Source organism: Mus caroli, chromosome 5 (genome assembly GCF_900094665.2).
Source record: "Mus caroli chromosome 5, CAROLI_EIJ_v1.1, whole genome shotgun sequence".
NCBI lineage: Eukaryota > Metazoa > Chordata > Mammalia > Rodentia > Muridae > Mus > Mus caroli.
Window position 1 is genome coordinate 32,841,438 of NC_034574.1, and position 14,456 is coordinate 32,855,893.

At 46.1% G+C, this 14,456-nt stretch overlaps 1 long non-coding RNA gene across 1 annotated transcript in view; it reads right to left on the reverse strand.

Moving 5' to 3' along the window:
- The window catches only part of LOC110293844, a 13,861-nt gene extending 7,100 nt beyond the window's left edge, over positions 1–6,761 (reverse strand). Inside the window, exon 1 of the long non-coding RNA XR_002377869.1 lies at positions 6,683–6,761. This is a non-coding gene — a long non-coding RNA (uncharacterized LOC110293844). The remainder of the gene's footprint in view (positions 1–6,682) is intronic.
- Positions 6,762–14,456: the final 7,695 nt, after the last annotated feature.

Genomic DNA, 14,456 nt, shown 5'->3' on the forward strand with positions numbered 1-14,456 from the left:
CAGGGCTACAAAGAGAAACCCTGTTTCAAACCAAATAAACAAAATCCCAGAAACAACAAAACTAACCAGAGCTTTGAGTCAGGCAAACCTCTGATGGACCAGCGTGACTAAATGAGCCTTGTGGTCTCTTCCACTCTGTGCTCTCAACTGATAACATGGAGGTTGGGGAGATGCACTTCTCTATAATGTGAATCTTGAAACAAGAATGCAAATAGAACACTCTAGGGCCTGGAGCAGCTCAGGGTGAAAACTTTTCTCAGTCTTGCTAACTAGCCCCTCCAGCATATACTTCTGTACCCCTAGGAGCCATTCCCTCAAGGTCAGAAACTCCAGGGCCACCTCAGCCACTGTGTCCTGACCATCATCTTTCTGAACTGCAGCACTGGATGACCATCCTTTGGAGCTATCCTGGGTACCCCAAATCTCTTAGGGAGTTCATTCAAACACTCCCACGAGAGCCCAGGGAGATACAAAGTCAACGATGGGACCGGAAAGACACACAGAGACCCTGTAGTGTTCTGCCCCAGCTTGCCAGTCCAGAGGAAAGGCCATGTTTAGTTTGAAAACAACTAACTTTATCAGCATCAACCCTGCCTGCAATCTTCTCCTACAGCTGAGTAAACAGATCTGCTCCACAAGCACCCTGGCTCAGCTCTGGCGACCCACTGGGCTTATCTGTGTCTTACCCCTCGCCAGGCCAGCCAGCATCCCCTTCTTTGAGGTATACTCCTTCCCCAGAATGTCCCTGTGGCTCCTAAAGGTCTGCCCTTGGGCCCTGGTTCCTTTTCCACTCTGATGTTCTCTCCTCATCAGCAAAGTGAGGATAACACAGCCTGCTTGGCCACATCAGCTGCAGGATTAAAGCCAACTGCATTCCGAGGAGATGCAGGGTCCAGAGAGCCTGGCTTCACTGCTGAGAGATAGCAGGGTAGGATTAACAAGCTTGTGGCCACCACCAATGGTTCCTAGTGTGCCCTTGGGCAAGTTCACTAACTTCTCTGAAGTTTAGCTTCTTCACTAGTGAACAGTGCATAACAGAGACTAGTGAGATAGCCCAGCAGCCTACTGCTCTTTCAGAGGACCAGAATTCACTTCCTAGCATGCACCATGTTGAGAAGCTCATAACCACCAGAAACTCTGGCTCTGGGGAGATCCAACTCCCTTCTCCTGGTCTCAGTGGACATCTGCACACTCATGCTCATCATAAACATAAAGAGAATATAAAGATTATTTTTAAAAGAAGTGATATTGGAGCCAGGCATGGTGGCATAAGGCTTTAATGCCAGCAGTCTATGAATTGAGTTTGAGGCCAGCCTGGTCTACATATTGCGATCCAGGACAGCCAGAGCTACATAATGAGATCTGTCTTTAATAATAATAATAATAATAATAATAATAATAATAAAGTGATCTTAAGGCAACTGTGGAAATGTGGTATATGGACACTATCTGTGATGGCCATTTGTAAGATATTCCAGGGACGACAAAGAACTCACTGCATCCCTGTAGGGAGGGTTGGGAGACTGTGTCTTATAAAGCTTTTATTTCCACCTGGTCACAAAGATACAATGAAGCTACTCAATATATTCACATGTAGAATCATACATTTGTGTGTGTATATACATACACACACATATACATATATATTTACATTATTGCAATTTTTTTAATTGCTATTTGTTATAGTTTGATCATGCAATGTCTCACAGGTTCATGTGTTGAAGGCTGGGTCCCCAGCTGGTAGCACTGTTAAGGGAGATGCTGGGAACCTAAGGGGATGTGGTTGGGTGTCCAGTTGATAGCTGTAGTAGTCAATGTTGACTTGATTGCGAGTTGCCACACAGGAATTTAGGAAAGCACCCCTCCGATGTGCCTGTTGGGACCTTTCCAGGGGTGAATGGATCCGCAAGGTGTTGAGCTAATTGTTGGCTTCATCTGTTGACGAACTCAAAACCTGAAGACCTAATCGTGCATGTGGTGCCTGCCAGCAACTCCAGAACTCCAAAGACAGGAAGGAGATAAAGGGTTTAAGGTTATCCTCAGCTACATATCGAGCTCCTGGCCAACCTGAGCTATTTGAGACTCTCAGGTGGTAAAACAATGGGAGATGGAATCACCTTGCCTCTGTCTCTACTAAAACACAGCAGAGTGACTCTTAGGGCCACCCAGCTGGTAAATGGCAGAACTTGCCAGTCAGAAAGGCCTATCACACACACACACACACACACACACACATCCTCAGGACTTAACAAATCACAAGCTAAAGACCCCAAACAATATGGACCAAACCATGAAATGCACCTGCTCTCTTGGGGACAGCAGTACCTCATCATCCCGGTAGGATTTCCATCTTATTGTGGCTGAGTATACAAAACTTCTGATCTGTGCTAGATTCTGTGGTTAAAATGGCATTTCTAAACAAACTCTTTTTCTCCTTCTTTCTTTCCCTCCTCTCTCCCTCCTTCCCTCCCAAGATCAAAGGAGGCATTTGGGCCTTTAAGATAACATTCACTTGGAGAGAGATGGTAATATATAAGATTAATGAAAATGAACATAATCCCTCTGGGTAGAAGAGCTTTTGTTCAGTCGTTTGTCCTGCTGTTAATTATGCGTTAGGTGGTGATAAATGTTTTAAATCAAAGATGCCTGGAAAACCATTTAAATGATTTTCACCTAATTAGGTTCCCTGCCCATTCTCTCAAATCCCTCCCCAGTGCAGTCCCTGCTTTTGACACGAACTTTGCAAGAGTCAGGGACCCTGAACATGGAACAAGGAACTATTCCAGCTCCTGGGCTCTGACCCACCAGCAGATTTATTTTTTCAAACTGTAGATGGAAGATCAAAAGAAAGTTTATCAGGTCCTGTCTCCCTTTAGCCTGTCCAGCCAGACTTGGACAAGACCCTATCAACCTTGAGGCTGAGAGAGGCCCAGCTCTTCGAAGGGCAGGGGAAGACATGGGGGAGGGAAGGAAGAAGAGGGAGGGGAGAGAGGAGATGAGGAGAGGAAGGGAGGGAGGAAAGGAGGGATACAGAGAGAGTGAGTGAGGAGAGAGACAAGAGGGGGGGAGAGGGAGGAAGAAGAGAAGCAGGAGAGGGAGAGAGCATCCCCAACAGAACATTGTTAGATTATATCCAAGAACTGCCTTAAGGACACAGCCAGGCTGTGAAAGAGCCTGAGGTCAGAGGTGCAGAGGCTGGGTGTCTAAGAGAGCTGGTTGGTATAATCCAGAGACCCAGGGGTCCAAGATTCATGGAGGTTCCCCTTTGTTAAACTCTTTGAAACTGAGAAACCTGCACATCTTAAAGGAACTAATAGGGATGGAGTGTGCTGCAGGGGCCAGAGGATGACAGGAAGATGAAGGGGGATAGAAATGGCCCAAGGATGACAGGGGAGCAAACCTCCCAGGATTTCTGCACCCAGAACCCCTTGGCCTGAGGCTAGGGCTACAGATCAGTCATTTACCATTTGCCTAGCATGAAGGAAATACTGAGTTCGATACCCAGCATCACAAATGGCACCCTAGCACGCTGGGGGTGGAGGCAGGAGGATAGAAATTACACAGTGGGTTGGAAGCATATTTCTCAGAGCCTATGAGATCAGAACTCAGTCCTTTCCAGATGAGAGGCCTATGTCTTCAATTTTCTCCAGTCTCCACCAACTGAGTGGCCTCAAGCCACTTGATGATGTTTCTGAGGCTCTTGGAAAGTGTGATGTAGCACAGCCCTTTGCCCAGAGTCTAGGAGGACTCGCAGGCAAGACACAATGGCTGTGCCACCTGCAGAGCACCATAGATAGCCTCTCTCTCAGGCTTCACCTTCCTGCCACCCACTTGAAGCCAGAAGATACAAAATGTAGAATGAAGGAAATTCCTTCAATGGACACCTCCTCTGGCTTAATAAAAACCAAGCTGGGCAGCTCATGTGGAAACTGGAGTCTTCGTCACAGCTCTTCTCTTGGTAATAGTGTCACTCGCTATGAGCCTGTGGGATAAAATATCCCAGACAATCTGTCCACTGGCAACAATGAGAGGTTTGCAGACACCCAGAGTCGCAATTATTTGGATATTTGCAAAACACGTCTGTTAATGATTTGGGATCCTAAGGACTTACTTTGAATTAATTCCTCTTTTAAAGGGCGGTTTGGCTTCCCATGAAGGGGCAGACCTTAGATGCCTAGCCTCCACCTCACACTAAATGAACTTTTTACAGGTTCCAGATGACGCCTGGCACCTGGCAGGAGGGAGGCAACTCCCAGGGTCAGTTACAACTAGAGTTCCTTCAGCTACCCCTTCAGTCATAGGGCAGGAGGCAGTACCCTTCCCGGAAGGTATTTCAGCAATGCCTTTGAGGAGCCTCTGGGAGCCTCAGCAGGAACCATTGGGAAACTGAGTCCCAAACCTTGAGTCCCACTTATGTATACTCCTGCTCCCAGGGAAGAGCAGACCCTTCTAGAAGGCCTTCTGCCATTCTTTCTCTCTCTCTCTCTCTCTCTCTCTCTCTCTCTCTCTCTCTCTCTCTCTCTCTCTCTCTCNCTCTCTCTCTCTGTGTGTGTGTGTGTGTGTGTGTGATGTATATGTACTGTGTGTTAAGATAACTGGACCAGGGAGATACCTCTACAAGCACTTTGTCTATGTGTTGGCCTCCATTGGCTCATAGGAAGTGGTGCTATTAGTAGGCGTGGCTTTGTTAGAGGCTTTGTCAATAGCAGGTGGGCTTTGAGGTGGGTCTCAGGAGTCCAAGCCCAGCCAGCTTATCACTGTCACTTCCTGCTGCCTGCAGGTCCAGATGTAGATCTCTCAGCTCCCTCTCCAGCACCATGTCTGTCTGCACACACAAACATGCTTCCTGCCATGACAATAAAGGACTAAACCTCTGAACTAGCCCCAATTAAATGTTTCCTTATAAGAGCTGCTGTGGTCACGGTGTCTCTTCTAAGACAGTGTATAAAGTCTATAAAGTACATGGCATACAAGCACAAGGATCCAGGATCAACCCCCAGAACCCATACAGAAAGCAGGCATGGTAGCTATGTTTGCATCCCACGCTGTGGGGAGTCTCTGAGACAGGTGGATTTCTGGAGGACCACTGGCCAGGCAATTCACAGTAATTGGTGGTAAGGAGACACTGACATCACAAATCTTAGAACACCTGGCTGCTCACCTTCTGCGAGTAGAGAGTCTGAGCTCTGGAGTGACTGGCAACCCTGGCTCCCCATCTATATTAATCTTCTGGCTGGAGATGTGCGATTAGACAGGTGGTTAGTATGGCAATCCACTGTCTTCTCAGATTTCAGGATCTCCAAATGAAGCACAGTTTTAAGATTCAATTCCTGTCTCTGCTTATTGGTATCTGAGTGACAGACAGTCAAGCCAAGAGCTCTGGCCTCCAACTCTTGGGTCTGAAATGATTCTTCATCTCTGAATGTGGGTGCATGTGTCTCCCTGAGTGAACCCAAACACAGATTCTTGGATTACTTAGGAATTCGTTCTTGGCTTGCTTTTGACAAATGGCCAGTGGATTCCCACAGTGGCTGAGTGATTTCACATTTTCACCAGCCAGGCACAGGTTCTCAGCCTCCAGTGCCTGCTGATGTCTGTTCCTGGCTCACACCCATCCTGACGGGTGCACAGAGGTGCCTCACAATGGTTCAATTCTAGCTTCCTTGACGATGAGTGATGCGGGGCCGCTCATTAAGCTTGCTCATGTGTGTGTTTCCTCCCTGGAGAAACATCTATTCCAAGTCTCTGCCAACCTTTTACTTGTATTAAACTGTAGACATTCTCTGTTCTGGATACAAGATTCTTGTTGGATATTTGACTTGTATATTCATCCCTGGGTTTCCATATTACCCTTTGGTACCCAAAAGCCTTTCCTTTATATGTGACTCAGTGCTACCTAGTGTTCGCTGGCCTGGTTCCTATACTTGGTTGACATTTCTTGCCTCTATATCTTCTCACTGGCCCCATCCCATGGAATGTTCCTTCTTCTCCCAGGTTCTGGCTAAGTCCTCTTTGTTTCAAAATTTAAGTGTTGTCTCTGCTTTGGAAGCCTTCTCTGATAGCCCTAAACTGGGATCCATGTACTTCCTCTGAGGTCCTAGAAAGGAAGGGCTTCCCTCTGTCAGGACACTTTTCCAAGTGCTTCTCAATTGTCTGTTTACATGTAGGTCCCTCCCACCAATACACACAGACACCCCTGACTGTGGATTTTTTTGCTACAGGGAATTGGATTTTCTGACCCATTAACCAAGCACAGAGTCTGGCAGATGGAAGGCTCTCGAAGTGGATGGATACAAGCTAATCCCGTGGCTCCAGACATTTTTCATTACGAGACTTCCCTCATCAAGCAGGGCACACATCTTCAACCGATAGAAATTATGTTTCTGTGTGTGTCAGTCGAGTCTATCTGTGACAAGACAGCCAGGCTTTAAAATGCATGTGTCTGGTCTTAGCCTAGTAGTGACAACACCTTTTCCATCTATAATGCCAGAGGTTTAGCTGGGAATTCTAGACTGTCTCCCCGCCCTCTAGCAAGATCCATGGTCCATAGCATAAAAGCACTATCCATTTGAACAATGGGAAAATTCGTGATTGTGATTTGAATGTGAAATACCTGTCGCGGGCTGTTGTATTTGAGAGAGGGAAAGCAGGACAAATACTGAACTTTGAGAGCTACACAAACCTGTTCCTCCCCTTGCCACCGGAACAGCACACTCCCAGTCCCTAGGCTTCTGTGTCTTCATTTGTGATGCTGAGAACTCAGAATTACCAACAGTAGGAACATACCTCATGTTGCTGGAAGAATGTGCTGGTGTTTGTGACATCAGAACACGTTCTGGAAGTCTGGGTATCATCTTTTTTTCTCCCAGCTATGAGTAGGGATAGCAGAACCACGAGGAGTAAGAGGTGCTTTCCTCCTGGAAGGATGAAGGTGTCTGCACACCATCCTGGGTTGCTGTAACTGGACCTGTTTCTATATCACACAAGTAACTGGCCCAGAGATCCTTTGTCAGTCCCCAGAGGCTACCCCTTGCAAAGGAAGCCAGAAACCCAAAGCCAGTGTTCTTGCTCCCAACTTCAAGGCTTTTCAAGTGCTCATCTTCCAGAGAAGGAATGTCTCATGGGGATGAGAGGGATTTCTGTGCTTCCTGATGCTTTTCCTGGTATGTGCTTGCTCCCTTCCAATACACCTGTCTGCCCTTCTCTGGTGTCCCTGAGGCATATATCCACCTCAGGCCCTTTGCACTTACTGAATGGGATGTTCTTCCCTCAGATAACCCCAAGACTGGCTATGTCCCTTCATTTCTGACTCTACTCAAATGCTGCCCTCCACAAAAGTGGCCTGCCATCCAAGAGACCCTCACTTTGTTTTAGTTGTGCCTATTAATTGCTGCCTATGCCTGAAGTGTTGCTGTGGACCAAGTCTGCTTTCAGCTTCCCTTTGATAATTTCACCTCTGCAGCAGAGACGCTCAGATGTTGTGTTGACTGCCGTTGGTCGCACACCTAGAACAGCTGCACATGCCATAGAGATTCATTCAGTACTGTCGGGGTGAAGGAATGAATGGGCAGAAAGAAGTCCAAGAGAGACTTGTGTGAAGGCCATTGTCACTGTTGCTGTGAAGGTCCTCTGTTCTCCTCCCTGGGGAATGACAGAAAAGTAGAGCTGACTAGACTCCAACCCAGGTGAGGAAACAGGGACTCATCTCTGACTGGGGAGGCTGCCTTGGACCAATGGGCAGTTTACCCCCTCACCTCTGATCATTGAGCTGGGACCTTAATTTACTGGGTCCATCCCTAACTGAGTTAGTTTCTCAAGCCTTCCTTGTGACATAAAATTTATTTTCCAAACCAGCAAGCCCTAGAAACCAGGTGGGCCTTGAGTTTGGATTTGGATGTTCTGGAGAGACTCTGAAGTTTCGGAACGTGATGCTCAGATCCAAAATTAGCGTGTACTTTGTGCTGTACTTTCTGTTCCTTTTCCTTTCCTTTCTTTGAAAGAAGCCTGGAGCTCAGGCTAGACTGGCTGCCCAGCACGGAGATGACAACACATGCCACCAGGTTCTGCTTTGTTTCCACATAGGAATCTGGCCCAGACCCACACGCTAGGGTAGTCAGCACTTAACCAACTGAGCTGTCTCTCCAGCTCCAAGGTTTCCTAGGACACACTTCCCCATGGTGGAAGCCCTCATGTGAGGCCGGTGAATCTGCTCATCATGCAACTGGGTGAGCAGCAGCACCCAAGGCTTCGTGGACAACACAGAGATGCTTTAAGACTGAGGCTAGTGTCCTGGACATACTGGGAGGGATTCTGCCAGAATGGATTCCAGTACAGGAAGAACGCTTGCTGCTTCTCCAGGAAGTTCCTGCTCCACCACAGAAAAGAGAAACAAATGGCTTTCAATTCAGTTAAATTGGAGGCAGCTTTCACCCTCCTGTTTCAGGAAGGTCTGTGTTGTCTGGGCCCTGTGGCCATGGAATGTCAACAGCCTCACCTTACCAGCAGGACACTGGGGGACTGTAAAGAGCTCACTGTGATCAAATTCTTCTTTCCCAGGTTTATCTCATTAAGTAGATTCTTTTCATTTTAACCAGAGCTGCATCAAACTGTAGGTGTCCCGTGTGTAGATCAACCTGTGAGAAGATCAGTTCCAGGATAAGGAATAGATGCTCGAATTGCCCTGATGAACAAGGTTCCCATTACAGTGGCACACAGAGTCAAATCCTGTTAATCCCACCTCTGTCTGTTTCCTTGGGATTTGAACAGTGGCCTGGAATATGCTATCCTGCATGCAGTTTCTGCACACCAAAGACACAGAGCAGCCAGGAGGCAGCTCTGTTCTCTGAAAATATCCAGTTTTACATTGTTGACTAGCCACATGCTAGATACCAGGTATCAACTCAGTCAGCCTCAGGCTGGCCAGAAAGAGATGTATGGACAGACAGTGGGACCTGTCCAAGAGAGGAATGCTCCAGTCTGTTGGGTACCAACATGTACAACTCTCATCCAAGAGTCTTCCTTCTGAACCCTGGTGGCAAGGTCATATGCAACTGAACATTAAGCAGTCTCTGTTCAGATTCTAGAGCCCACTCTCTTCCTGGTTCTACTGATGCTTGTGATGTTTGTGATGCAGGATATGTGACCACCATGCTGACAACTAGACCATGACATTTTCTGAGGAGATGAGCAGATGTCTATTCATTTCAGATCACTACCAATAAACCAAAGAAATGACTCCACCCAAGACTAGCCAGGTTTGTTGTGAAGAATCAATAAGTTTATTGGGGGTTATTTCTAGGAGCATGAATAACTGGACTGTCCACCCCACAATGAGGCATGACTCTTGAAAAGAAAACTACATGCCTGGTGCACCCTGCCCAGCTTGCAGGCAGCTCCACCAGAGAGTCTCCTTTCCCCCACAGAATGCTTGCAGCTCTTAAGACCCTGGGGAGGGACCCTGTAACTGTCTGATTTCTGGGCCTGAATCTCGAAAGCCTCTCTACTTTCACCAGGGAGGAATGTTTTAACACCACATAGAGCTGCTTTGGAGGCCAGGGAGCAGGTTAAGACAAGGATAGGCAGGCAGGGAAAGGGAAAGAAGCAGTCAGCATGACCACCCTCCAGTGTAATACCAAGGCTCTGAGGAGGTGGGACTGGGGGTGAGCTTGGTTTATTCATCTGTATCCACTTCCCTGCTGGAAGATTTAGTACTTTTAAGATGATATATTGATCAGGTTTCTCTAAAACAAATAGGAACAGAGGATAGATACATAGATGATTAAGAGATACATAAGTGATGATGGGTTGGTAGATAACAGACAGACAGACAAATGTAGATATAAGTAACCTAAAGATGGATGAGAGAGATGGAACTACAGAGTTTGCAAAGCAGTGCCCTGACAAGCCATCTGCAAGCTGAACTCTTATGTATGTCATTATCCAGTCTCACTTCAAGTCCAAAGGCATCAGACTCAGGAAGCCAATGCTACAGTTCTCAGCCAGAGTCCAGGAGGCTGGGAAGCAAGGAAGTCACTGGAATACATTCTCCAGAGGAAGGTCAGAGATCCTGGACCTCATGGCCAATGACAGAAGAATGTGCCTATTCCAACACAAAACAGAAGTGTTACTCTCCCCTTCTCCTTTCCTTCTGATCCTCCATTAAATAGACAACAGATTCCACCCCACCCCCCAGTCTGCCCCCTCCCTCTAGGTTTCTCTGGAGATACCTTCCAGACACACCCAGAAGTATTTCTCAGTATCCTGCATTGAGGCGAGTTACCCCTAAAATTAACCATCACAGGTGACAGTGTTCCTCAGTTATGTGTAGTCAGTGAAAAATCTATCAGAATCTCAGCTGTGATTTTTTTTTTGCAGGAATGGACAACATGCTGTGATATTTTAAGATATATATGGAAACGTAGAGACTAGAAGCCAAAACATATGTCTGAAAGGCATGAAGCAAGGAGATGACCTCTCCTGATTTTAAAACTTACTACAAACTCTAGCAGTCAGCCTGAGATCATTAAAACAACCAAATTCATTAGGAACCAAAGAAGAACATGGTGGGTCCACAGGGGAGGGAGTAGTGGGATTACTATTTAAAGGACACAGAGGCTTAGTTTCACAGCACAGTAGAAGGCTTCTAATGATGGATAAAGGTGATGGCTGCACAATGATGTGCAAGTACTTAATGTTACTGAGCTTTTTATCTAAAAGTGACAACCCATAGAAAATGGAAAACTACTATAGTTGGGACTGTGGAGATGTCAGCATGAGGCAGAGACACAGATCTATGGGACAAAATTGAAAGTCTATTTGTGGACTCTTACATCGGTAATCAGATTTACCTTTGAAGAAAGAATTGTCTTTTCAGCACAGGACAACTGGAAATCCATGTTCAAGAGAATGAATTTGCCCTGCCTCACATGTAGCAAAAATTAAGTCAAGAAATATCAATGGTTCAAATGTAAGAATTAAAGTCAGAAACTGCATAGAAGAAAACATAGCTATAAGCTCGTATGACCTCAGATTGTATTGGCCTTAGATGACATTTAACAAACAAACAATGAAAAAAATGGTAAATCATATGTCACTAAAATGTAAGCTTTCCTACACTAAGGGACCCTAAAAAGAAAGTAAAAACACCATTCACAGAATGGGAGAAAATATTTGCTCATCACACAACCGATAAGGGCCTCGCCTCCAGAGTACATAACACATTCTCATGAGTCAGAAATGAAAACAGATCTTACAGCTAGGAAAGGTTCAGAACAATCAATTCTTCAAAGAAAAAAAATGGAAAGGGGTAATTATGTCAGATGGTGGTGGCTCACACCTCTAACCCCATCATTTGGGAGGCAGAGGCAGGAGGATCTCCATGAGCTCGAGGCCAGCCTGGTCTACAGAGTTTCAGGACAGCCAAGGCTACACAGAGAAACCCTGTCACAAAATAAATAAAAAATAAAAAATAAAAAATAAAACAAAGGAGGAGGAGGAGGAGAAGGAAGAAGAGGAGAAGGAGGAGGAGGAAAAGAGGAGAAGGAGGAGGAGGAGAAGATGAAGAAGAAAGAAAGGAAGAAAAGAGAAGAAAGAAGTAATTAATACAAGAAAGAGTACTCCTCAGCATGGCTATTAACTAGGAAAATGTAAAGGAATGGCTATTATCATTAAGACAGGTTGTTGAGGATGTAGAGAAGTGAGCTCGAATACACTCCTGCTAGGGTGTCTCCTTTGGGGCAGGTCCTTTGGGAAAGATTTGACATTTCTTCAAAGTTCAACATAACAGTAGGCACATGACCCACTCCTCTTGGGTGTGGTGTGCAGTGCCGGTTTTACTTGTGTAGTGTGCACTACACAAAACTGACAGCCTCGGGTCCTGCAAAAAGACATCTCTGTAAACACTCACTGCAGTGTCCTTCCTACTAGGTGTTGTGCTTTGGGTCTGACCTGTCCTCCACAGTCAATACCTGCTCCCAGCTGCTGGTTCTGATTTGGGAGGCTGTGGAAATGCCAGGAAGTGATTTCTAGTAGGAAGCAATTGGGAACAGATGACTTTGGTGGGCATTTTGTCCATAGCTGCTTCCTGTCTCCTCCTTGGCTTCCTGAGCTACCAAAGTGTGAACAAGCACACCATGAGCTTCCACCACCATGGACAGAACCATTCCAGACCCCATGCCTTCTCCCTCATGATGGGCCATACTACCTAAAACTGTGCTAGCAAAATAAACCCCCCTTCTTTATGGGAACATTTTTCAGATATTCTATCACCACAACAACAACAAAAGTAACTAATACACATGACAAAGCATAGATGCAACTTAAATTCAATCAAAGGTAATGGAAGGACAGGGAAATACAGGATAGATGACAGGGAGATTCAGGAGAAGTGATGTATGTCTGACAGAGTAACAGACATAAAAAGGAATGGAATTCCAATACTTGTCCCTATAACATTAATTTTTTCAAAACCTACTTTTAATGATGGTTCTTAAATATTTTAACCTCCCTTTTAGCCCACCACCCACCAGAGATAGTGTAAAAGAAAGGCTATGGGGGAAGTGGACCTGTTTAGAAATGGTTCTCTGCAGCAACTCCCATCTGTGTTGTCTGATGTTGTCTGGAAATCAGCAGTTCATTTCACAGGTTAGCAGTGGCCGCTCAATGCACTTGCAGAGAGTTCACAGATACATCACTAGAGTTGGGATAGCAACCATGTATGAATCAGCAGAGGTGGTACTACCTAGCAGAGACAGCCAGACCTCAGCCTCAGTACAAGGCAGCAGGAGGGATCAGGGCCAACAGGAACGCCAGGAAAAGTTCTCAGCTGTGCCTCTCTCAGCAAAGTGAAGATCAGCGAAGACGCAAGACCATCAAATGTTTAGTTATTGGGCTAACATCAAATGTTGCTGTGGGCTATTAAGAGGCAAAGCTAGGAGGAGGTCTTTGGGTCACTGGACATATGCCTTCAAAGCAGGGCAGATCACATTATCTGCAAGCAAGCCAAGCTCACCCTCCATTACTGTCAAGTCCTTTTCATTCTCCCTTTAAACATCATGTATCCTCCACGGGTCTTGCCTCGGCACATGTCTTGTCTCAGCTTACATCATTCTGCCAATCAGCCTGAGTACACAGAAGCAGCAAGAAACCACAGCACACCACCAAAAGTTTCTTGTTACATTTCTCTTTATGGAAATCCCAACAAATGCAGCTTAACTATGCAATGTAAGGTGGCAAAATGGCTAAATGTAGATACAGGGCCACTAACACCAATCACCAGGTCAGCTCTGTAAATGACTGTGCACTGTGCCTACAGGTATTGAAAGTTATATGAAGAATATGGGAAGATAGTTCCATAGTAGGAGACTTGCAGAGCAAGCATGAGGACCTGAATTCAAATCCCTAGCACCCATGTAAAAAGGCCAAATATTAGGCATAGCTACACACATGCCTGTAACCCAATATTAGCAGCTCAGGGTAACAGGAGCATTGCTAGGGCTTACTGGCTTGTAGTCCAGACCCACGTTCAATGAGAGATCCTGCCTCAAGCAAATAAGGTAGTGACACAGCAGGACACATGACATTCTCCTCTAGCCTACGTGTACATGGATGCACAGATCTGTACACATGTGCATTCAACACACACACATCTTTTAAAATATTTTCCTTTAAAAAGTCAAGCTCAAACATTATTAGTAAGTTTTGGGTTAGCACCCCAGATAAATAAGACATAAAAATCAGTTAAAATTGTGTTTAAGGCTTTTAAAAATCCTTCTGTTTTGAGGAAGATTTAGGACACTCATAATCTGGTTCTACATAATGTAGCTATTATCCGTGCATAATTTTTAGACAAGCAAGCACGTGGCCTGCATACCACCTTGCTTTGTGGTGTAAACATTTTGTTGTGGGAGCCAACGGCAATGGAGGGAGGATGTATGGCAGATGAGTGGTCGGGGAGTCTAAGATGCTGCTGAGTGGCACATGGTCTGTGCTCGCTGACTCCACCCTGATATTTCTCTCTGGGCATCTGCATGATTGCCAAGACTGTACATTCTCCAGCCTCCTCTGCAGTGGCAGGTCACCATTTGACTCTTCTGAACAGTGACCTACACACCTCCCCTTGCGTATACATTGCAGCAAGCAACTGAAACCAGGTGGCTCTGCAGAGCAGCCATTGCTCATGTCTGCTTACCATAGGAATGTGGGCAGGGGTGGTCTAGCCAGCTCTCCAGTAGCCCCTGAGGATATCTCAGAGGGAGCTAGCAACTCCACCTCCAGGATGATCCAGTTGCAGGCCAGAGGACTGGTGATGCACGTGATCTTCTGGCTTCCCGTTCCTCTCTGTGGGGAGACTCAGGCTTCCTTACCTTGGTGGATAAGTTCCAAGGACAAGAACCAAAAGACAGTAGAGGAAGCTGCCTCTTTCTTAAAGCTACAAGCCTCGGCTTGGTCCTGGGGTA